This window comes from Phaenicophaeus curvirostris, chromosome 4 (genome assembly GCF_032191515.1).
Source record: "Phaenicophaeus curvirostris isolate KB17595 chromosome 4, BPBGC_Pcur_1.0, whole genome shotgun sequence".
Classification (NCBI taxonomy): domain Eukaryota; kingdom Metazoa; phylum Chordata; class Aves; order Cuculiformes; family Cuculidae; genus Phaenicophaeus; species Phaenicophaeus curvirostris.
Window position 1 is genome coordinate 13,723,509 of NC_091395.1, and position 24,004 is coordinate 13,747,512.

The following is a 24,004-nucleotide window of genomic DNA, read 5'->3' on the forward strand; positions in this document are numbered from 1 at the left end:
TTCAGATGCACTAGAGACCAACTTGTACCAACCTACAACTTCCTTATTATGAATTCCATAAATTTTAGAAAACACTAAACAACCTATTCAACTGCAAATGGCCCTTGTGCTAAAGGGGGAAAGTCTGGAGTCTAGATGTGTATCCTTAAATGGAAACTAATAAGCATTACTGGTAAAACCTTTAGACTTCCTAATCACTTTAGCAGGTTTTGTGTGTATTACAGCAACTTCCACCACAGCCTATAGAGGATAAGAGAATGGTATATCCTTAGAGGACAGGAAATACTAAGGCATCAAGTTCTGATGCTGAAAGAGAAGAAAAAGACAAGCTAGTCCCAAAATAAATAAAAGAATAGATAAAGGAAGATATTAACTTAGTGCTCTCACAGAGCGAACTGAAGAGCAGCAAGGAAAGATAAAAGAACAGAGATAATGGGGGAATTATTTACAAATATATCAAGTACAAATCCATACTTTCCAACTTACAAGACTCATCAGTAAGGCATAGATAGCTCAAGATTTCCTTCACAGCAGATCCCTGTAGATGTAGGTAGGGCCAAAATCTGCATATTGTGGGGTTTATTACTGTGGGGATTTTTGTTTTGCGTGGAGTAAGAAAAATAAAAAGGAATAGGCATGGGGAAACACAAAGCTACCAGGCACTGGTAGCTAACACACTGGTAGCTAACATCTAACACATAAATCTAACATGATGCCGCAACAGATAGCTGCAGTTACTTTCACAGGATCTGGATTGATAAAGAATAAACATTAACACTATTAATAGTCTTTTTAGAGCTAGCTTCAACTGAAATATCAGATCTTTCATGCAATATGAGAGCACACTGATGTGGACAGCACATATTTACCATAGGCTGCTACATAATAAAAAGTCAATATTCCAACAATGATTGCTCTAGGAGGCCAAATAGCTTTAAATATTTCTCAGAGTTTCGCCTTTATAAGCCAGGACCAGCCTGAGCATAAAATCCAAAAGAACAGTAGCATGATTCAATACATAATAGTCAAGAATGACTTCTAAAGGAAAAGCAATCACACACAACTACCTTACCTGTGCCTAGCATGTCAAGACACTGACTTGAAAAAACTAGTGCTGGTCGCCTCTACTTTTTCCTTTTTCCCAGAGATTTCTATTTTCTACAGAACTTATTATCTCCCTCTCAAACAGGCTTTGATGAACTCAGCAGTAACAGTATTAAACTGTAGTATTTGTAGTCGCCACCTCTCCCTGCTTGCTGAAGGCAGCACCCCCACAGCAAGAGGGACAAAAATAAAGATATGCCAATCCTCAGCATCTGCTATTCAACACAAACCAGCACTTGTATCAACACAAACCAGAACATCTGCTGAGATCAATGACAGCTGAAGGGCCAGAACAACATTTGCTTCTGCTGCCCAGCACTAACACCACAACAAACTGGTAAAGGCTGACTTCCCCAGCCACTTCAGCAAGACACAGCAGAGCTTATCATTTCCTTTCTAGTTCTATTTCCTACTCCCCTGTACTATGCCAGGGGGCAGGGATCTCTAGATGTTTGGTAATAAAACTGGGGCTTAACGCCTGAATGTTCCTTTTAAACATGGATGAATCATAATCCCTGAAGGTTATAGTTTTCCATACTTGCAAGACTGGTCCTGATGGGCTTAATTCTTGTAATAGAATCACCCTCATTAAGCAAATAATAAAAAAAAACATATAATCAAGCAGATAAACATATACAAATAAACAATTTCCTAAGATCTGAAAGGGCTCAATGCTATGTCTAGAGGATAGCACAGTATTATTTCTTAGCCTAAAATTTAGGCAAAGCATTCAGAAACAAACAAATCTCTCTGCCCACCTGGAGCACTGATTATCCAAGTCAAGTTGCTTCAGTATCTGTGTTGTTTTGTCCTGCCAATCTTCTCCAGTCATGTTGCCTTTATGAGAGCACCTAATATGCCCCACTGAGTCTGATTACAGACTAGGCATGGCTAACTATAGACTGGTGCCATCCTGTTGGCAATAAAATGAATCATTCCTCAGCAGAGGTCTTTACAAGGCAGCCCTATATTTCTCAAGACCAGGCCCTGGAAGCGACAGATAAATGAATATTAGTGCTGTGATCCTGCAAACGCTTTCCTTTCAGTGACTGATCACTTGATTAATGGCTGTACAACTTCAATCCACTTTTGCTTCCCTTAAACCACAGTTCTCCAGCATACACACTTTGGTTAACTGGGAAAGGAAGTAAAAAAAAATCCCTCGACCCTACCTCAGTCTTTACTCTCAATCAGCCAAGACTTGGTATATTTGTAGAGTGAATGTTTCAGACATATTAGAAAGGTTGATGATAAACTTAACGAATTGTGAAACAGTGAACTCTGCTTACTCCCAGGATTTTCATTTCCAAAGGACAAAATTTTGGTTCTACACATTTGAGACTTTGAGGAATCACAGAGTTCTTGCACAGAGATTATAGGCCTGGCAGCTTGATTTATTCATTTTCTTAAAGAGTTGCAAAGACATTAGATGTTTCAGAATGCTTATGCCTTCCAGAGGAAAAGTAATGTTCCCCTTCCAGAATGAAAATGGCACTGTAAGTGCTATGTTCTCTCACTTTGATGAAGAAATTCATTTCTGTACAGACTGCCCTGACTGGAAGGATAAGAAGAATGGAAGCGCTAACTAACAAACACTTCTGGTCAGGAGACATGCAGAACTAGCAATTTATTTTTCTGCTCCTTACATTCCGCTGCTGCTACCAACACAAATCAACTCAGCTGAATGGACAATAGAACAGAAAACAAGAACTGATTAGCCTGGTGAAGTTTTCATCAAGAAAAAGAAAAAAACTTATAACTAAGTATTATCGACAGATAACATAAAACCACTGTGGAGAATCAGTCAAATTTTATTAAAAGATTTGATGTAAAGGAAAAGTGGAAGTTCAGTTTTGGGAACATTTCCTAGTTAAATTCACATTCTCAACAGAAGACTCATGCTGAAGTGAGCTACAATTTCACTTACATTTGAAAAAATAATTGACAATAAAATTGTGAGCTAAATATTCCACTGCCACAGCAAAATCTGGGGAGTGTATTGATTTGTTTATTATGTATTCTCAGCAATAAAGAGACCAGAAAGACATACACACAATGTAAGAAGGTCTAAGAGCTTTCATGGACTCATCACTGTGCCAAGGTAGAAAGGGCTTCTGGATAGCTACAGCTCAAAGACAAGGTGAAAAAACAATTGTTTCCTAGTGGAACAGCTCCCCTTGACACTGGGACAAACATACACATGACAGGTAAGCATCTACACAATGAAGACCTGCTTTTCATTAAGGGCATTGATCATGTCCTCCTGGGCAAAATCTAACTAACTCCAAGATACATACCTAGAATTTCCTATGCACTTTCAGTTAGATTCTGTTCTTCTTTTTGTCCTTGATGGTGGCTGCATTTCAGCCCAATATAGTAAAGATTAAATAAAAAAATAAAAATCCAGCAATAGAAGAATGGACACCTGCCAATGTATAGTTGAAGTATCTGGTTGTGCAGCGTCTGGAACCATTGTGAAGATAAGGGAAAAAGAGAGGAGTAGTATCTAAATTAAAATTTCACTTCTCTGTTCTGGGCTGATCCTTAAAAGGAGCCTTAATGTGGCTGGCAGTAAACTAAGCCCTCGTCTTCTCAGCAACAAAATGGTCCTACATCCCCCTTTACCTCAGGGACAGAGGTGATGGAAGTCAATCTGAGCATGAGAGAAGCAATTTACGCAAAGCACCTTATGCTTGGACTAATCTGACAGCACAGAGACAGTGAGGCATCAGCTCAAAACTGACATAAATTAGAGCAATACCAATTGAGCCTGAAGAGAGAAACTAAACAGTTTAATCTTCCACTGTCCCAAAATCCAGAACTGTACCTCAGATCTTGGTACTCTGATGCACTCTGAAGATGATCATGAGTGCTGGGACAGCTATTTAGTTAACAGAAAAAGAGCCCTGAGGAAAAAACATCTCAGGTTTCTAGTAACCCTGCTCTGTCCAAAGCAGTGCCAGGCTGACTTGTCACAGAAGACAGCTACGTCACAAGCTTCCACCTATCAGAAGTGAGGGACATTGTTCCAGGACATTTCGTACATCATAAGACACATCGGCAGCATTAACACTGTGTATTTACTCTAAACCACAGCATTTAAAATACCAGACTACAGAAAGGAAAGCTTACCTCCTAATACCTGCTTTGCAGTAACCATGTTTTACTACAACCCTTTGCCCTGCCTGGCCAGAGCTGAGGTTGCCTCCTTTAGGTCTGACACTGTCTGGCAGCCAGTTTGCTGTTTTCCTGACATGGTAGACATCACTCAAGATGATTTTACCGAATGCTTTGTTCAATTTTTTTTTGTTTGTGTTTATAAGTCTTCAGGTTAAGTGAAAGGCTAAGCACAGATTCAAGCATGCAGTCTGTATCTATTTAAATAGATGTCAAAATTTTGAAATGCTATCATACCAAAATGCTTCCATCAAACCCTTATCCACAGGAAAAGAAATAAAAGGAAGGCCTAGCTTGAGGTCAAATTTTACAGTCATTAAACGAGCCCAGCTCCCACTGACAGCTGCATTCTCTCCCTTTTATTTCATTTCCATGGATGCTGATAAAACAATTAATAGATTTGACTGCTAATTTGCATATTAAGACTAAAGGAAGAAAACCACAGTAATAAGTAGTTTAAAAAAAAAAAAAAAACAAGAATAAGTTCTGACCCCTAGATCATTAACCTAGAAAAGCATAAGTTGCCTCTTTTCATGTCATCAGCAGACTCAATCCCATGGTACCAATTCTGCACCCTTCCTTTGTTGGGTCTGCTAAATAATGCTTCAAGAAGTGAAGACTAACAGTTCACCAGTGGCAGCTGGCAAATACACACAGATTCTAACTCAGCACTGCACCTAATATAAAAGTTTGGGGGGTTTTGAAATATATAAATTATGCATTTCAGTTACAGCATTCAGGAAACTTATTAGGTAACAAGTCATCTGCTACAATAAAAACACTGCTGTCCTGTAGCAGCTGATTACAGAATGTTCCTAACACTCTTGTTTCATATGGTGGAACTCAATACTACTTGGAAGGGTTTTGCATGCTCTTTTGTTTTGCTTTTTCCTGTCAGTCATAGGAAGTGACAAAAGAAGAGAAGTTCTTACAAGCAAGAACTTACCACCTTCTCATGGCACTGATTTTCTGGACCCAGACTAGATGGATCCAGTATAATTCATCTTCCAGAATAGTCCACCTAAAGCAAGGGAAAAACACAGCAACCAACCTTCATTTAAGAAGATATTTAATTTAGCAAAACAAGTGCAAATTAGTGATCGTATGCCATTAGATTATCATCTATTTCATGCCTACCTACAACATATACTTCCAAGCCCCCTGATATTCTCTGACAACCAAATTTTCATCTGTTCAGAGAATAAAGGTTTCTTTCCATCTAACAAATCACATGCCACTAAACGTTACTGCTATCCAAGAGCCTTATAACAAGTCATCCTATCCCAGCAGTATAAGAAATCAGTCTTAGTTTTACAGAATAAGAGCACTTATTCCTATGTTGGATCAAAATACTACCATTGCTCCTCATTCTCTTCAAGTGGAAAAGAGTGACTGGATTTTTTTCTTTTCATGAGCATTTTGATTACAGCTTGCAAAAGACTTCTGATAGTCACAATGAAATTTATTTGTAGAACATCTGAAATAAATTTAATTTTATTGATACTGAATTTTTAACATTTTCTATTTGAGTGTCATAGCTACACAGGCACAGGAATGTAACTTGAAAACAAAGGACTAGTTTTGACATGAAATTGAGAGGGGATTTTGTTTGGGCTTTTCTTTTTTTTAAAAAAAAAGACAACCGCTATCTGTCATGCCCTGAAGTAAGCTGCACTTAAGTTTTATAAAGAAAAACAAAGACAGAAGCTAGGAGAAATACAGAAATGTCATCTTTTCCCTTGTTCTCACAGCACTTCCGTCATTTCTCATTTTTCTAATCTAAGAGTTTTTCAAATTGCCCAAGGGTTTGTGCAATCAACTTATTTGCAGCTGCCCTGCTATCGCCACCAAAACCAGGAGACAAAACATATAATGAGACAACTTAGATAAACTTCAGTACTTTACATTGGATTTCCCTAGTCTAAAACAACATGCCAAACTACACTTCAAACTTTCAACTTCTTTTTCTCAGCACTGAATTCATAGAATTTGTCAGGAAAAGAGCCTCAAAAACTGTGGAAGAAAACAATAGACGATAACAAAACGAACAAAGGGACTGCCACTTCATCTCCAGCTTTCCAGATTATCAGTGCCCGTCCTTTTCATCCTTAATGAAACATCATCATCCTGATCCTTCATACCTACCTCCTACTTCAATTATACCTGGCTCTCACTAAAGGAACTACCTAGTCTTTATTCCCACAAAGCTAGATTTCCATTATGTTCAATGTAAGCTTTCTCTAGAAAAAACACTATCCCCAAATCTTTCCCAGATAAGCATAGATAAACATAAACACAGCAATTTTTTCCACAGAGGCAGAAATTCTCTACCTAAAATACTCTGAAGCAGTTTTATATATTCCACTAAAAAAAATATTTTCCAGCCAGAAACTCTATAATTCTGTGTTGCAAAGAAAGTAACTACATCTCCTTAACTCAGCATGAAGAATAACATTACATTTTAGATTAAGGCAGAAATCTACCACTTTTAAAGACACGAAGAACAAAGGGAAGAAATGTTGAACACATTTCAGTATATGACACTACATCGTTCTAATCAGATCATTAAATAATTCTTAACGACATTGTGTTACAACTAAGCTGAAGAATAGGAAACTGGGCTGGCACACAGCTAAGAGCACAAGTAAAAGTGCCCCTGCACCTCAGGGGACAGAGGCACAGGGAACTAGAAGAAATCTTGGAGAAAAAAAAATTTCAAAAAATATATTCAAACCACAACTCACAGCAAGACTTTTAATAAAGCCACCAACATGTTCTATTTTTAATAAGGAGGGAGATTTAAAAATGAATCTGAGTGGAGGTTAATTTCTTGGTCTGATTTGAACCTTCTGCTCCAGTTCCGTCATCAGCTACGACCAGCAAACAGCCCTGCAGAGTGAAATTCTTAGGAGCATATATTCTAGGAGATGACTTTTTCACTCCTTCCCATTTCTACTTACGCACTTCCATTAATTAAGAATAGAGCTGTACAATTCGAAGTGCCAGGGAGACACCAGCAAAGAGGCATGAACTGTGCTGATCTAGAGTTTACTACGGTGCTGACACAAATGAGAACTTTCTGCTTTGTTTTTAAGGATTAAGAAAATGTAAAAATCTGCAAGTATGGTTCTTAATATAAATTCCTTCCAACTTAATGTTTATTTAGTTCCAATGTAATCAAACTTCTGCCAGACACATAAAGGAGAATTTCATGCCTTATCCTTTAAGCAAAGGGCGATTAACAAGCACCAAAATTCCAAAGGAACTATGAGAGCTATCTTATCTATCTTATCTGCAAAAACGACTGTAAGCTATTTCTTATGACACCGGATTAAACATTAATGTTCCGTAATATTACTCTTAACATTAATAATCCTCACATTTTAAATATTAAATCCACAACTGAAAGTGAGATTGGAAAATTCCTTGCAAAAAGTGTGTCAGATAACTATGCCCTGTAATAATATGAAGTTGAATCTAACTGCTATTGTGAAAAATCACTGCCCCGCTGAGCCAGAAGAGATACACATGCACATAGTCTAAACTCGAACCATTTCCAAAAGGATGCCAGGGAGGCACAAGGCAGTGGTACAAGCAGACACAACAGGAGAACTTGTTATATACTGTTAATCCAGCGTAAGGACAGCAGCAGAAGCCTCTTATGAGAATGCAGATTTCTTCCTTTTGGTTTCACAGGTACCTCTGGCACACCTATGTTTTTTTCCTTTGCTGCCCCTCTAGAACTGAGCTTTATTTCATTTACACATGAGCACTCAGTTGTAGCTTTTTCCCCAACTGCAATAAAACAGTCTGCCTAATAAAGCAGATGCCTAGTGCATCGACACAGACCAGTAAGAATGCCAGTAATTTATGGAGTAATGATGCTATTTGCAAATACCACACTACATACTCTGTAACAATTTAGGAAACCAAGAACAAGTAAAAATGTTATTTCAAATCAGAGGTTGAAAGTATTACATTGAGTCATTCTGAATTTTTAGGTTAATGGTGATGTTGAAGCTTTGGATTTGGCAGCTCTAGCTGAAGTCCAGCCTCACGCTCACACAAACACATCTTTACTTGAGCAACTGAGTGTTTTCTTGGGCAATCCAGCCATTACCATCTCCATACACTTCCCATGTGCTAATGAGTACATTCAGCTGGTGATGCTGTACCCACAATGGGGCAAGAACAGGTAAGATGAAGGCTTGCCAGCCAGGATGGCATCCACATCACCACAAGCTGCGTAACCTATAATATAAATAGTGTCTGCTTCATTGCACTGCTCAAGCTCACTCAGAGACAAGTGATGACTGGTCAGACCAAAACATGATTTTAGATAATTTATCTACAAATTTCTTTGAATATTTTGTAAATGTTCAAGTCCTGGACATGGATTCATACCTACTGAGACCATGCCCTGTATGCAGAACTTGAAGGTCTCACCTGCCTCTTCTCCCTGATCCTCTTTCGTGCCCTTAAAAAAGCCATGAGCAGCAAATTTCCCAACTGATGGTGTCATCCACCCACCTCTTATGCTTCAACCTTACTTATTTTGAATAGTAAATTACAGGAGGAGTATATCTGGCTTGATACTATTACCCCAGTCACAGAGTATTATTTTATCTGGTTATGGCATGCAGACTGGTTAGGGCAGGGATGCCAAATACTTACGGGTCTTTCTGAAGCCCTTGGCTAAATTATAGAATAAAAATCATAGTAATACTCTCCAAGTTAACTTCCCTGCTGATTAAATCTCCTATTTCCAGTAGAGCCTTGAGGAGACCAGATGCCACAGGTGTTAGCAGAATAGAATAGAACAGAATCATAGAATCATTAAGGTTGGAAAAAGATCTCTAAGATCATCAAGTCCAGCCATCAACTCAACACGCACATGCCTACATAGAACTGAATGCAGAAATAAGTGGATTCTTACTAATTTTGTAACACCTTTGGAAGCCACAGTTTTTCTCAACACTGACAGCAAATGTAGCAAAAAATATTCTCAGAGTTTTTTATTAAAAAAAAACCCTCCACATGTCCTCCCTACAAAAAAATAATTATTCTTTTCCTTCTCACATTGCCCAGTATTCAAGAACCATTCATTCCATATCACAGAATCACAGAATCACAGAATCACAGAATAACCAGGTTGGAAGAGACCCACCGGATCATCGAGTCCAACCGTTCCTATCAAACACTAAACCATATCCCTCAGCACCTCGTCCACCCGTGCCTTAAACACCTCCAGGGAAGGTGACTCAACCACCTCCCTGGGCAGCCTGTTCCAGTGCCCAATGACCCTTTCTGTAAAGAATTTTTTCCTAACGTCTAGCCTAAACCTCCCCTGGCGGAGCTTGAGGCCATTCCCCCTTGTCCTGTCCCCTGTCACTTGGGAGAAGAGGCCAGCACCCTCCTCTCTACAACGTCCTTTCAGGTAGTTGTAGAGAGCAATGAGGTCTCCCCTCAGCCTCCTCTTCTCCAGGCTAATCACCCCCAGCTCTCTCAGCCACTCCTCATAAGGCCTGTTATCCAGCCCTTTCACCAGCTTTGTTGCTCTTCTCTGGACTCGTTCCAGAGCCTCAACATCCTTCTTGTGGTGAGGGGCCCAGAACTGAACACAGGATTCGAGGAGCGGTCTCACCAGTGCCGAGTACAGAGGGAGGATAACCTCCCTGGACCTGCTGGTCACGCCGTTTCTGATACAAGCCAAGATGCCATATAAGCCAGGGCTTCTTCAAGCTTCAAAACTGCTGGCTTCACAGTTGTTTAAACTCATGCCCTATTCCAACACAGCACTGCAGTCTATACAGTGCTTCTTGAACAGCAGTGCATCTTCGTGTGATTTGGGATATGTTCTCTGCTGTGCTACTAAGTTAATATTGTGACCCTCAAAGTCTACCTATATACTTACTCTGCCAATTGTAAAGTTAAAAATAACTTTACCATGGACCAACATTTTTTTTTCCAATACTTTTCCAGGCTGCATGTAAGGTTGCTTACTATTCATTCTTTCCTAGCCCAATTAAAAAATTAGTTTAAAAGTCTCCGCTGGCTGCTGTAACTAGATAAAGAAATTAATACCAAAGAGTGTTGTGTTAAGGGGTTTTTTTTCCTTAATTTTTAAATACCTAAGCATATTTTCTAACAGTCGACATCTCGTTAAAACTACCTTTATCCATAAATGAGATTAAATACATTTTTCTTTAAAAAAAAAAGCCTTAGACTTATTGTTAGAAGTGAGGAAAAAGAACCAGATTTCATTACCAATGTATCATCAAGACCAACTGAGAGGCAGTTTTATACCTGTGGAATACACAGTAAATATCAATACAAAGGTCATAAGGTGTTCATCTTCCAATAAACAGAAGAAGATGCAGCTCTTGCTACAGACCTCAACTTTCCCCTTATTTAGAAAATAAAAATTAAATACTTTATGATGAAAAAGAGTAATAAACTATGAAGCAGTTAGAACAAAAACAAAAAGAGGACAAAGAACTTTTGAACACCATCTTACTTGCAGATTTTTAAAGTAATGCCAAAGAAAGTTTAGAAAGTTTCCTTTCTAAAATGTTGCACTTGCCAGCAAAGTGTTAATGTCTGTAGAAAGACTAATGGTTTTCCAACATATTTCTTTGATAAATGGGTTAACTAAATTAGATTGATTTTTTTTTTTGATTTTTTCTTTTTAATTAAGTTGGTCCCTTGCCTGGAGCAGCCAGAGTTGTTTACTCACAATGGCCACAAAAATCCCTGCATTTGACGGTTTCATTATCTCCTCCTTGTCTGGTAATACTTTTAAGGCACTTCTGTGTGTTTGTGGCATAGCAAACAAAAATAATTACCTGTCTGTCCTTCTCTGTTCCATCTTACAAACTTCCTTATCCTTTTCCTCTTCTTCACATATGAGGACTTCTAAGTTGCTGGACTAAGGCAGTGCCTATTTTAAGTATAGTATAAATGATTTTGTTTATTTTCAGTTACCTGCGCCACTGCAGTCCATGACCTATACAGACACCTGCCAGCTACAGATATTACAAGATCTATATTTTGTTTACTTGTTTGGCTGCATCATCTGTCAGATGCAGAAAATTCTACTGAGAAGAGCATGGCAAGTTACATGCATCTCCCACCTCAACGCTGGGTCCTGGCTTACACTGTCTGATCCTGTTAGTAGTCTGGACGTGATAAGAACTAGGTCTGAAAGCTATGAATATCCTTTGCTGGGCTAGAATGGGAACAATGCTGTTTGGACAGAAATAGAACAAGCCGAAAGATAACCATGTATGAAAGAAGGGGAAAAACCAGTATCACTGATTGCAATAAGAGAACAAGTTAACTGTAGCATGTCAGAGACTTCATGAGTTTTCTTTGCTAAAGAACACAGGCATACTTAACACTGCTTATTAAGATCCAAAAAACAGCTATATGCACCTTTTATTAAAAAAAAATGACCTCTTAATAGTATATTCTTAACAGTATATGAGAACAGAATTTACTTTAGTTCAAGGTCTGCTTGACCAACAGTAGTTCTACACCTAAAAGGTTAAATTGCATCTTCATTAAGAGTTGAAACAAACTAAACTTGTTATTATGAATAAATTAGAAAAAAACCACATTTTTTTATCTCCCCAGTAACTATCAAGACCAACAGTATGGGACAATTTAAAAGGCAAACATTGACCACTGAGTTACAAAATGATTGGAAAGGACCTTTAAAGATCACCTAGATCCAAATTCCCTGCCATGGGCAGGAACATCTTGCACTAGATCAGGCTGCTTGAAGTCCTGTCCAACCTGACCTTGAACACTTTAGATGATGGCACATCCACACTGCTTCTCCAAGAAACTTGTTCCACTGTCTCACCACCCTCATCATAAAAAATTTGTTCCTTTTCTCCAATCCAAATCTACCCTTGTTCAGTTTAAAACCATTGTCCCTTGTTCAGTCACTACAGGCCTTGGTAGAAAAGTCTTTATCTTTGTTATTAGCCCTCTTCTTATAAGTATTGAAAGGTTGTAATAAAGTCCCCCAGGAGCCTTTCACAGGCTGAACAACCCCAACTCTTTCAGCCTTTCTTCATAGGAGAGATGTTCCATCCCTCTGCTCGTTTTTGTGGCCCTCTCTGGATCTGCTCCAACAGGTTCATGCCTCTCCTGTGCCGAGGACTCCAGAGCTGAATGCAGTACTCCAGGTGGGGGTCTCATGAGAGCAGAACAGAGGGAGAGATTCGCCTTCCTTAACCTGGTGGTCACACTTCTTTTGATGTGGACCAGACTGTTACCAGCTTTCTGGGCTGCAAGTGCGCATTCCCAGCTCATTTCTAATTTTTAATCCTCTGGTATCCCAAAGTCCTTCTCAGCAGGGCTGCTCTCAATCAGTTCATCATCCAGTCTGTTCTGACATTGGTGATTGCACTGACTCAGGTGCAGGACCTGGTCTTTTTGAACTCCATGAGGTTCACGGTGGCCCACTTTTCTCAAGCCTGACAAGGTCCCTCAGGCTGGTAAAAGCTTACCATAGGATGTCTAGATCAGAAGCTTCCTATAAAGCGTCAAGAAAGGAGGTGTCAGAGGTCTTGTGAGGCCAGGACATCATGCCAGGCAGATAAAAGAAAGAGGAAACCAGGAAATATATAGGACAGTCTGATTTCTGTGCTTTGTCTTATATGAACAACATAGGCAAGGAACAGGGCATATTATCATGTGTAATACAAACAGTAACCGAGAACCAGAAATGTTTCATCAAGATACTCAGAAATCCAAACTAAAGACATAAAAGATTCTGATGTTCTCCGTGACCCAAATGCACCTTGTCGCACTCCTCCCTCACAAAGGGAGTCAGTCTCACAAGTGAACATTAAGGAGGCATCCAGCTCATCATGCCCTCATATACCCAGAGGTTTTCTAAGCAAACAGGGACAAAACAACCTTTGAAGTAAGGTGGAAAGTGGCCAAGCACACAATGACTTAATTTCACTGTTGAAGATTCAAGAAAGCTACCACAGTAAGATTGTTCATGGCATATCCCTTCATCTCTCACATGTAAAGAAACTTTCTAATAGCCCTGTTGTTTTTATGACTCCCAAGAGGCTCCCTGCTCTGCAGACACTAGGTTCTCCTTAAGTTTCTCACTAGCATTCTAACAGAAGCACACCCCACCTCACCTGTCCTAGGTATCAGGACATTTGACTGAAATGCAAGTCTGAGCCTCAGCCCAATGAATGTTTTCAAGATGGGACCTGTATTTCCTTCCAAGATAGCAGCACCTCTGTGTCTCTCTGACCATCCTGTCCCTTCTGTGCATTTCCAGAGTAAACACAAGACAGGCTATGTTACCAACAATTTCTAAAATTTAATTTTTAAATTAAGCTAAGAAATTTTTTTTAGAAAACAAAACCCAAAAGCAAAGATCTTGGAGTGCTTCCTTGAGCTTCAGTAAACTTACAGCACTGCAAATGGGGTCAGAATCTGCTCCCATCACTTAAAGGAGGTGAGAGATATGTGACATTGCTGACTATACAACAAAGTCTCTTTTGAATTATTCACTACAGCAGAACTAACAAATCATCTGGATGTAAAGCTGTGACACTGCTCCAAATACAGAAATGAAAAGCTCAGGTCATAAATGATGGGCTGGTATTGTCTTTTTAAATTTCTTAAAAATATATCTTCTGCTATGTTTCCAGTATTCTTGCACTTCATCATTCAATTTTTGTAAAAGCATTTCTACCTTAACCTTCAAACTATAGTGGGAGACACTTTTTTTCAGAACACAAGAATACAGCTGATGTTTTTCAGAACTGAGAAAGTATCTGACAAGAACACAAATTCCCACAGACATGAGCTAGAAATTCATCAGCATTTTATTTAAAATAGGCAAAAGTTGCATATATTTGGAGTGGTTTGGTTTACATTTTTCCCACAACTGGAACAGTTCATGAAGACAAAGCTATTCATTATTTTTGTATTTACAAAAAGAGGTAGCCACAAACCTCAGGTAAAATTCCACTTTACCTGCATTATGTTGTTTTGATGAACTAGATCAGACAGAGGAGGAAAAAAATAGATCACTGCTTCAGGCAAAATGCCCAAGCATGTCATTCTATTGTAACACACCAAAATTGATTGTTAAGGTAATTTCAGTGCACTGAAAATGAGTAACCATAATTTTTCTTTTCAATAAGAATACAATTTTTGTGTGTTCTCTTGTTGACATAAATCTTAATAAATATTCATAGATAACTTTAGGACACTTAATTAGCAATTTGTTCAACAAGCTGAACCAGTGCTCAACAATGTATTTTAAATATAATAATTATTATAAATATATCCTTTCATAGTAACATGGAGACCACTGAAGCATGTTTCTTAGTGGGGCATCAGATTTATTTAAATATGATAGACAACAAAGGCTCCCACCTAGAAGACAACTGCGTTGTTTGGCTGCACTAGAGAAATAAGAGGACTCTAGAAAGGTTGGCTTCCCTTTGTCCCCATTGTTCAGGTGGGAACTGACTTGTTCCCAGGAGCTCCTCTGCTTGCTTTCATTAATCTGGGGCTCATCAACTTGCTTCCAAGATCAGTATCAGTAATTCCTCCAACACACACCCACGACCATAGGTAACAGACAGGAACACTACCTCAGCAACTGTACCACCTGTGGTAACAGAAACAGAGGAATTTTCTCCTACACATGCAAAGAAGTCAAATAAATGAAAGTTTTTACCTTCCTTGTAACATCATATGATCAAGAACAGCAAATGTAGAGGGTTACTGCAGTAGTCTAATGCTTGTTTGATTATATCAAAGAAAGATTATCACTCCACGAGACCTATTCTCAGGAGTAAAGTTTTAGAGGGCAAGCAGGTGATCCTCAACGATAGCCAAGTGCCAGCCCAGAACAAAAATACCAGGAAACTACATGACTGATCTCCAGGCTGGGGAAGGGAAGAGCCGGGGGAGAGGGGAGAGGAAATAGGACTGATACCATCAAGCCTGCACAGATCAAGCCTCCTCAGCCTTTATGAAACACAATCCCAAACTGGACAAAGGGATTTCAGTTTCCCTATGATCATGGTTGGAGGTAAGAGAGCTGGATACCAGATCAGACAGTTTATTTCTGGAATACTTTTTTATATAGGTCTAAAATAATCTGCCATTTAATCTTGCTTCACTGTCTATATTCCTTTCACCCTTTGAGTCAGCTGGTGACTTGTCACAGTATGCTTTTGTCAGGGATCTGCTCTGTCAGGTTCCTACACATCTTTAGATCAGCCTTGAGCTGCAAATTGTAGGACAATTCCTATTCACATCAGCATTGGCATCCACAACCTTTCTTTGTAATAAACCAGTGGTTGACATGCTTTTTCTTTTGTGCAAGGTTACCACAATTTGCCATTCAGTTAAGAATGCTAATCATAACAAAACAAATAAGCAAAAAAATCTGTGAATGACAAACCAAAATGATCTTAACTGCAGCATAGTACCTTGGCGTTAGAGCAATAACTAAGATTCTAAACTGTCAAGAAGAATTTACAAAGGTTTCCTTTGCTGCAATCTATAAATGATAAAAGTTAAAGCTGAATTTTCCAAAGACTGAAAGACCACATAAATGTAGAAAGACAGTACTTACTGCGCCACTCAAAGACACACACACATGCATGCAGCATGTCTCCAAGCATAGCATTACTGGAAAATATATATTTCCTGCTGGTAAAAATTTATCATTATCTTCAAAATACTGATATTACAGGTATCAATGGTAGCTAACGTTTCCTTCTGTGAAAAGCATTTTAGTAGTAGCAGAAGAGCAAGGAAAGGGCAGTGCTATTTCCTCACTAAACACTCCTACTGTTTTATAGTACTTTTCTATCTTGTACTTAGAAGTCATTGTCAGAAGTAGGGATTTTGCTCAATATTCTTTCCTCAAACATATTCAGCATGTCATGACTTCTCTCAAGCATGTGCAGTCTTCCTAATTTACCACTAGATTGGTTACTGATCAATTTTAATGCAAAGCACTACATATATTTACATATATAGTTTGACAGCCCGAGTGCATTTAGCAATCCCAGAATGTGGATCACTTTGCTTTTTCCAATATGCAGTTCCAAAGAAGCTATTGTGACCAGGCTTTTAATTTTTGTCAGAGAAAAAACCCAATTTATAAAAACGTAAAGCTTTCATGGTGTCACATCAAACTACTTATTAATTTCATTTGCAAATATATAACAAAGCAGTTCAACAACTATGCACACAACCTCAATAGGCTGGGTCCTCTAATCCTTCTTGCTTTTTATGCTTTAGGAGAGAAATCTATCTGCAGGCTATCACATCTTGTATGTTATTTTCTCCACCTTGACCAGAACTTTTGTATAATCAGACACCACTAAAAGAAAACTTTAAAGCGCTCCAAGGGATACTAACAAAGGATGTACTTTACCCACAACTGTTCTAACTCCCATTCTCAATGAAAACCCCTTGCAATGCCTAAATAACATTAAGATGCATTTGAGCTTTCTGAGGCTCACACATTGTACTGTTTTAAAAGAGACTGACATCATAACAACTGAGTTTACATCTATCACTTCACACAGACACTTTCTGCAAAGGAAAGAAACTGTAACAGTGCATGCAATTTGCCATCAGTAGTTTGCCCGGCAGATTATACACAATATAATTTATTTTATTTTAAAACACCAACATATATATACCAGATCATCCTATGTAAATGATGAATGGTCATAACACAGCTATAAAATATTAAAATGAAGCCTCACCCATCATTGTTTTATCGGTTGATAGATATATACCTCTCCAATAACATTTCAGAAATTCATGTGGTTTTCCTAACCAATAAATAACCACAACTAAGTCAGCTAACCAAGATTAAACTGTAGACTACATTTACAGTATGCCAGCTATCTTACAGTAACTGCCCAATCACATTCCCTTACTCCAACAAGGTAAACTCAAGATGTATTTACATCACGAAAAATAAGTGACCTCACATTTAACAGGAGTACAGGCAATAAAAATATGCTGATCTATGAACTAAGCCACAAGCGTGGCAGCTTCTGATGGGTTTGTTAAGAATTCCAAATATCTTCAAGCATCTTCATATTTTACACTGCCATCTAGTGTAGGCTATATTCACACATTCCAAGCTTCCATCTATCAGGACCTGAGGTATCCAAAACCAAAAAAAGCTTCTATAAAAATAGCAGCCACCTTTTTTTTGTTTAAATCACTTGGAAACCAGCAATTCCTAGAAGGAAAAGACTATACTGGACAGCTGAAAGAAAACAACAAAACTTAAAGCTATCCAACGCAGACAGTAGGAAAGCTGAAAAACAATCCTAGCTAAACAATCAGCAGATACGATTCATTTAGAAAAATGTTTCATGTAGATTCACTGAGTTAAAACTTAATTAACACAGGTTAAGCATCTGTGCTTGTGTAGAGACTACAGCTCAAATTAAACAGCATTTCTTGATAGCTGGTCTAAACTGAGAATACTTATTTCAAAGTATTTATAAAAAAAAACCAAAAACAAACAGGTGTTTCTTCATCATTTACATCCTCTGTTCCATAGTTTAATTACCAGATCATTGCCTGATGGCTCTGCTCTTGTGGAAAGAGCTGTTGTGCAGGACTGCAGGAAAGTTTGCTTTACGATGAACTTACCCCACAGAGGCAACATTGCCATCTTTATCATTCCCGGCTAATACAGAGAGGCTACGCCACATGGCCGTTTGACGAAAGCCACACGAACTGGGTGTCATGACAGACAGTAACACAGAAATTCCAGATAACAGTGTGACTCTATAGCTGCTTTTGGGGGGCGGAGTATTCAACCCACACACTTACTTGGCTACAGCAAAAAGGCACTATTCATACACATTCCAACTTTTAGATTATTAATTTGAAAATTAAAGTTCTTCTCATCAATTGTAAGTATATTTTTAAAAGCTATAAAAATAGCACTGATGTTATTCTGAATGTCAAATGCAGTATCTCCTACTCTGTACCAAATTCTGTTCTCATTTACAGTGTAAACTGGAATAACTCATTAAAGAAATTTATTCCAAAATTATGTCACTATAGCACAGAAAATAATTTCATCCCATAAAGCTCAGTTCTAAAGATACTGGCTTTCTTTAGCCATTTAACACACACAAAAAGCAAACAATATCCAGGCAGAGCAGTGATGTTACTGCTGTAATGGAAACACTGTACAATACCAAAGCGTTGATGCATTCTGCTTAATGCTCCATTTGCACAGCAGCAAACACACACGATACCAAGTAACATTTAGCGTCTAGACTCTTATACCCATTTTCATGGTTTTTGAGTTATTCTTGTAAAAGAAATATGTACCCTAGGTTCAGTGCATCTTACTAGCTTTGCTATAATATGCCAAGACCTTAGTTCATAAGGAAGCGATACGAGAACCTGATGGTACAGGAAAAATTGTCAAAATACAATAAACACTTATTTCCCAGGAGACCTTCTCCCTCTTAATTGTCCATTACACATTCACCTCTTATAATTATGAGGAAAAATGGAGTCTTTTTAGTGCCTAAAAATAGCAGTTTGGCAGCAAGCAAGATGGACAAGTGTACAGCTAACAGAATGAAAAGAAATTAATACAATTGCAAGTGTTTTAGTTATGTATATATTTAAGTATGTAAGAGAAAATGCTTCTCAGTCAGACAATGTCCAGATCAACTTTACTACTGTACTCAATAAAATTTCACTGAAGTGACAGCATAAGGTGAAATTTAATAGAAACAGGATATACAAGAGAAAAAACATGCACAAAAAAAAAACTTAAAACACAGAAAGTTTTGATTTTTAATGCTGCAGCAGCCAGAGCATGAACTCCACCTGCCAAAGAAATGAACTTGATAAACAGCATCACATTTAACAGCTTTGACACCACATTACGTCAAGTAGGCACCTTTAGCTTGTGTTGTCTTCTGAGTTTTCATTAAACAGAGCTTCAGCATTAAAAACAATCTAAAGGAACCTATGGGGCAAATTCACTGACAAACAGGAAGAGGTTTAGTTTGTCAGGCATCCTAACCTATGGAAATCAATATTAAACCTCCTGTGCAGCTACAAAGTTGAAATAACTGTAAATGATAGAACAGTCTTACCCAGTCTTTTCTGTATTCAGAAGGGTAGAAAGTTCTATAGACCTTTGATCTAAAACATCTTAGAAGCAGAAATAATTCCACATTTTTAAATAGCCCCACCTAAGATACTGGCATCAAACAATTTAAAACCCATTGCTGAACTGGATAAGAAAACTTTACCATTGTAAACTTTAAAAATGTACAGAGTAAACTGATACAATTTGTTCTATTCACTCCCTCTTAGAAGACAAATTAATAAAATGTACCCTAAGATGCCCGTTTCACTTTTCAGTATGTTATCTTGGTACACATCCTGCCCATCCTTAGTTAACTTATGATGACAACAGAAATGTGAAAAAAACTCTTCCCCAAAATCATCTGTTACTGACATGAACAAATTAACTGAATCTACCTTTGCACTTGATGAAGAAAATACACTGAAGAATCCCCCATCATTAATTTAGAGGGTTTTTTATTTTCTTAATACTCAGCTGAAAAGCACTTACCCTAGTCTTTCAAAGAGCAGGAAACCAAAATTCACAAACCTCAACTCCTTTTTAAAATTGCCAGTGTGTTTTTTTGCATCAAGACAAGCAAGACTTTTTAATTAAAATCCTCTATCACTGTGAATACATCTATGAACTGAAGTCCAGCACAGCACTCCAACCTTGCACAATCCAGCTGGCCTTTCAAGTTTTGTCTCAGGTTTTCTATAACAGAGCAACTATCCAGGACAGGAGAGCCTAATAGGCTAACTGGCCAGATCCTTATCTGGCAGAGTTAAGGAAGAATTGGGCATTCCTTTGGGGGGGAAAAAAAAACAAAAACCCACCACGTTTTCTTAAGGGCTGCCAGAGCAAAATAAACTGACTTCTCCTAAAGAATGAGATGGAGAATCTGGGACAAAACCACAGCAAGACTGCCAGGTCTGTAGGTGAAATCAGGGAGTCTGGGGAAGGCTCCTAAACACAGCATAAACAGGCAAGACCAAAGGCTTGTTGAGGCCAGGACTGCCATCTCTCCACAAATAACATTTCAGTCTTCCATCCACCACGCATTTTGACGTGTGAGTTTAGATTTCCAAGCTATTTTGAAAAGCCAAGGAATATATTTCATAGAAATTGATTTATCTCAGTCCAGATTACTTTGGAAGAAGGACTCCTTCCTCAAAAGTGTGATAAATAACATTCGCCATTCATCAATGGTAACAACAAAATAGTAATATAATACAAAAGATTTAGTAAGCCAAACAAAGATAGCCTTTTCTAAAAATTTCCATCAGTCAGCGCATTTGGCATACAGGGAAGGTTACAAAAATATAAATTAGGGAGGGAAATGTAGCTAACTGCCCGAGTGTTTAACAGCGCTAGCTCAAGTTACCATAAATACTATGGAAACATTAGTGTTGGGAGTAATTATTCACCTTTCACTTTGTCTTTTAGCAAACTGTCTCTCTTGTAAATCTGCTACATAAATGCAAAAAGTATTATTTTCATATTTGTCTGCATAAGTCATATGCCAAAAATGTATATCTGTAACAAGCTAAATAATTCAGCAAACATACCAATCCCACTACTTTTCCTCAAAAGCCATAGTGAGTTCAGGCCTAGGCCTATTGAAACAATTCCTTCACCTGCAGACTATCATGCGCAGCCTCCAGCCTTTACTGTTAAAGAGCAGAGATGTCCTCCACAGGCTGACTTTGATGATCCAGGGAGATAGCCTACTACTGGGTTTTTTTGATTTTGGGGGTTAGTTTTGGTGGGGTTTTTTGTCTTGCTGTACGTTAAGTCTTCCAGGTACTAAGCACGGTATTAATCATGCATTTTGATTCACAAAATCTAGTGTGAAACCTTTGGGTTAGATCAGAAGATAAGGAGACAGTCATAAAGCAGGACCTGTAGGAGGCACCTGGATACACCTGATATACCTTAGCCTGAGGAAGGCAGAATTCTTTGATCAATAATAACTAAGGCAGCCGCACGGACAAATCCCTCCAGAGAAACCAGTGCAAAAGAGATGAGCAGCACTTGCAGGGTTTAAGGAACCCGTGGAGAACTGGAACATGAAGCTTTAGGTAGTCCGAGAGCACCAGTAAAAGAAAAGCTTTATTTTAAAGATAAGATTTACTCTTATCTTGAGCACTGCAGAAATTCTGTCAGAAATTGGAGAAAAAAAGAAAGCAAAAATAGGGCTCTGATGCAGTAACACTGCCACATTCTCCCACTAATGTCATCGGGGCTATAGAACTCTCACAGGACTAATTTCTGCTCATATTAATCTTGTGACTTGTATCTTAATTCTAGTGGAATTATCAGAATGTGTGAAGTAAACAGCATTCAGTCCTGCATGGATAGTTACAGTAATGAGGACTTAGATGCACAAGCTCCATCCAATATACAGGTCAGAGGACAAAAAAACCCCTAAGATACAGCAGGGCTTTAAAGCTACTTCAAATTTAATCAAGAAGGCAAAAATCACATTAAAAAGGCAGTGTTCTAGTCATTCAACATTGGTCGTGGTTTGTTTGTTTTTTTTAAAAGACCATCACACTTAAGTACTTATCCAAATATAAGAAGTTTTGTAAACAACTGTTATTTACATGAAGACTTGCTTTGATGCAGACTGAGAAACAGACATCGTCCCTCATCACTCTTGCTATGCAGACATCCTTAAATATAGATAGAGGGTGACTGTAAACCAGTGAAGACTGAAAATTAGTCTCGTTTTTGAGATTTAAAGCCAGATTTAAATAGCATATATATGGCTTGATTTTAGTATACCTACTTTAACACATCATTAATGGGTAAATAAACACATAAATTTCTTCTGGCAAGGAAGAGAAATGGAAATGCAATCAAGCATCAGATGAAAACACAGCCCCACAAAGACTTCGTCCTGGTTTTATTTCAGAAAAGGCACCTGGTTAGCTGTGGGGACCAGCCAAGTAGACAGCACACCCGTGCTTCAAAACCTGTTTGTCGTTTGGGGGAAAAGCAAACAGAGCTCCACTTGGTGACAGTTCAGAAATAAAATAGCATCCCTCAACCCCTCTTTTTCTGGCCAGTGCTATTTCCAAGTTACAACTCAGCTCAACTTATCGATACGCAATTCGTTTCTTGTGGCTCTCATTACATTTCGGTAGCCGCCGTTGTTTGCAAGATGAGGATGGGGGATGCTGTAGCCCAATTACTCTCCCAAATTAACTCCTTAGCGTCACCCGCGGAGCCCACTGCCCTCCTGGGCAGCCAAGCGCCCCCAACTTCCAAACACGGCGGAAAACCCTGGCAAATAAAATCCTCGACCCCTAAACACACACCAAAAAAAAAAGCCCTTTCGGAGCATCCTCGGCTGCGCGGCCGGGGGGGAAAGGGGTGGGGGGTCTGGCACCGCGGCTCCCTGCCGGGGGAAAGTAGGAGAAAGCTCCATCGGCTCTGGAGCTGGAAGGTGCCCCAGAGCCCGGGTACCGCGGCGGTGATGCCCGGAGCCCGGGTACCGCGGACCCCCGACGAGAGCGGCTTCGGCTTGCTGCCTCGCGGGTTGTAACCTTAAGAAAACTTGATAAGGGGATAAAAAAAAAGGGAGGGACTTCGGCGGAACCTATTCCCGGCTTTTAATCTCTCCAGGAGCTGGCAGGGGAAACAAGGAAACGAACCCCCCCCACCCCGCGCCTTACCTGGCCGGCAGCCGGGGCGACCGGCGCGGCACTTTCCCACGGTGCGTGCGTGTGTCGCTCGGAGCCCGGCGAGCGCCGCTATTTATAGTCCGGAGCCTCCAGCAGCGAGAGGAAATGAAAGGCTGGGCTCCTCAGAACCCAGCTCGCCCTCCCTTCCCTCCCTTTCCCTCTCCGGGAGGGCGAGTTGGCGGCTGGCGCTCGCCGCGGGCACGGGCGCTCCTGGCCGTGCGTGTCTCCCCCCTCCGGCGCCGCCCTCGGGAGCGTCTCTCCTCCCAATGTCACCGCAGCCCTTCTGGCAGCGCCCCCGGAGCCTCCGCCTTCCCTTGGCAGCCCTGCGGCCGCGGCAGCCTCAGCCGCGCAGAGGTGACCCGCTGCTGATGCTGGAAGAGGAGGAGGAGAGACCGACACTGGGGTGTGGGAGGGAGAAGCCGCCGCTTGCCATTCACCTCCTGCCGCCCAGAGGGAGCCCGGCCTCCGTGGCTCTGCCGAGGGGCTGCCAGGCGCTGGCAGGACCGTCTGGTCCTAGGGGATGGTCGGACGACGATGCTGGCGCTCCGAAGGATGCTGGCGCTCCGAAGGATGCTGGCGCTCCCGAGGATGCTGGCGCTCCCGAGGATGCTGGCGCCCCAAAGGATACTGGCGCTCCCGAGGATGCTGGCGCCAGTGGTACCACCTCCCGCGGGATGGGATGCCGTGGGGCACGGTCACTCAGGGATGCAGGTCGCACCTCCTCCCGCGGGATGGGACACGGTCACTCAGAGATGCGGCACGCAGCTTCTCCCGAGGGATGGGAAAGAAGGGCTCCCTTCTAGCGAGTGGTTCTTCCACTGAGCGGCAAAGTTAAGGGGGTGAGCGATGAGAAAAAATCCTTCCTGGGGTGGGAGGGCTTCAGCCGGGCAGAACA

General features: G+C 39.9%; 1 protein-coding gene across 5 annotated transcripts in view; it reads right to left on the minus strand.

The window, feature by feature from the left end:
* Positions 1 to 23,327, minus strand: part of INPP4B (inositol polyphosphate-4-phosphatase type II B) — a 323,774-nt gene extending 300,447 nt beyond the window's left edge. For 3 of the 5 annotated variants that reach the window (XM_069855285.1, XM_069855287.1, XM_069855286.1), the window contains exons 1-2: positions 23,101 to 23,327; positions 5,228 to 5,302 (exon numbers count right to left, since the gene is read on the minus strand). The gene's annotated coding sequence lies outside the window, so the exon portion shown is untranslated. The remainder of the gene's footprint in view (positions 1 to 5,227; positions 5,303 to 23,100) is intronic. The other 2 variants (XM_069855288.1, XM_069855291.1) reach the window with 1 other exon arrangement.
* Positions 23,328 to 24,004: the final 677 nt, after the last annotated feature.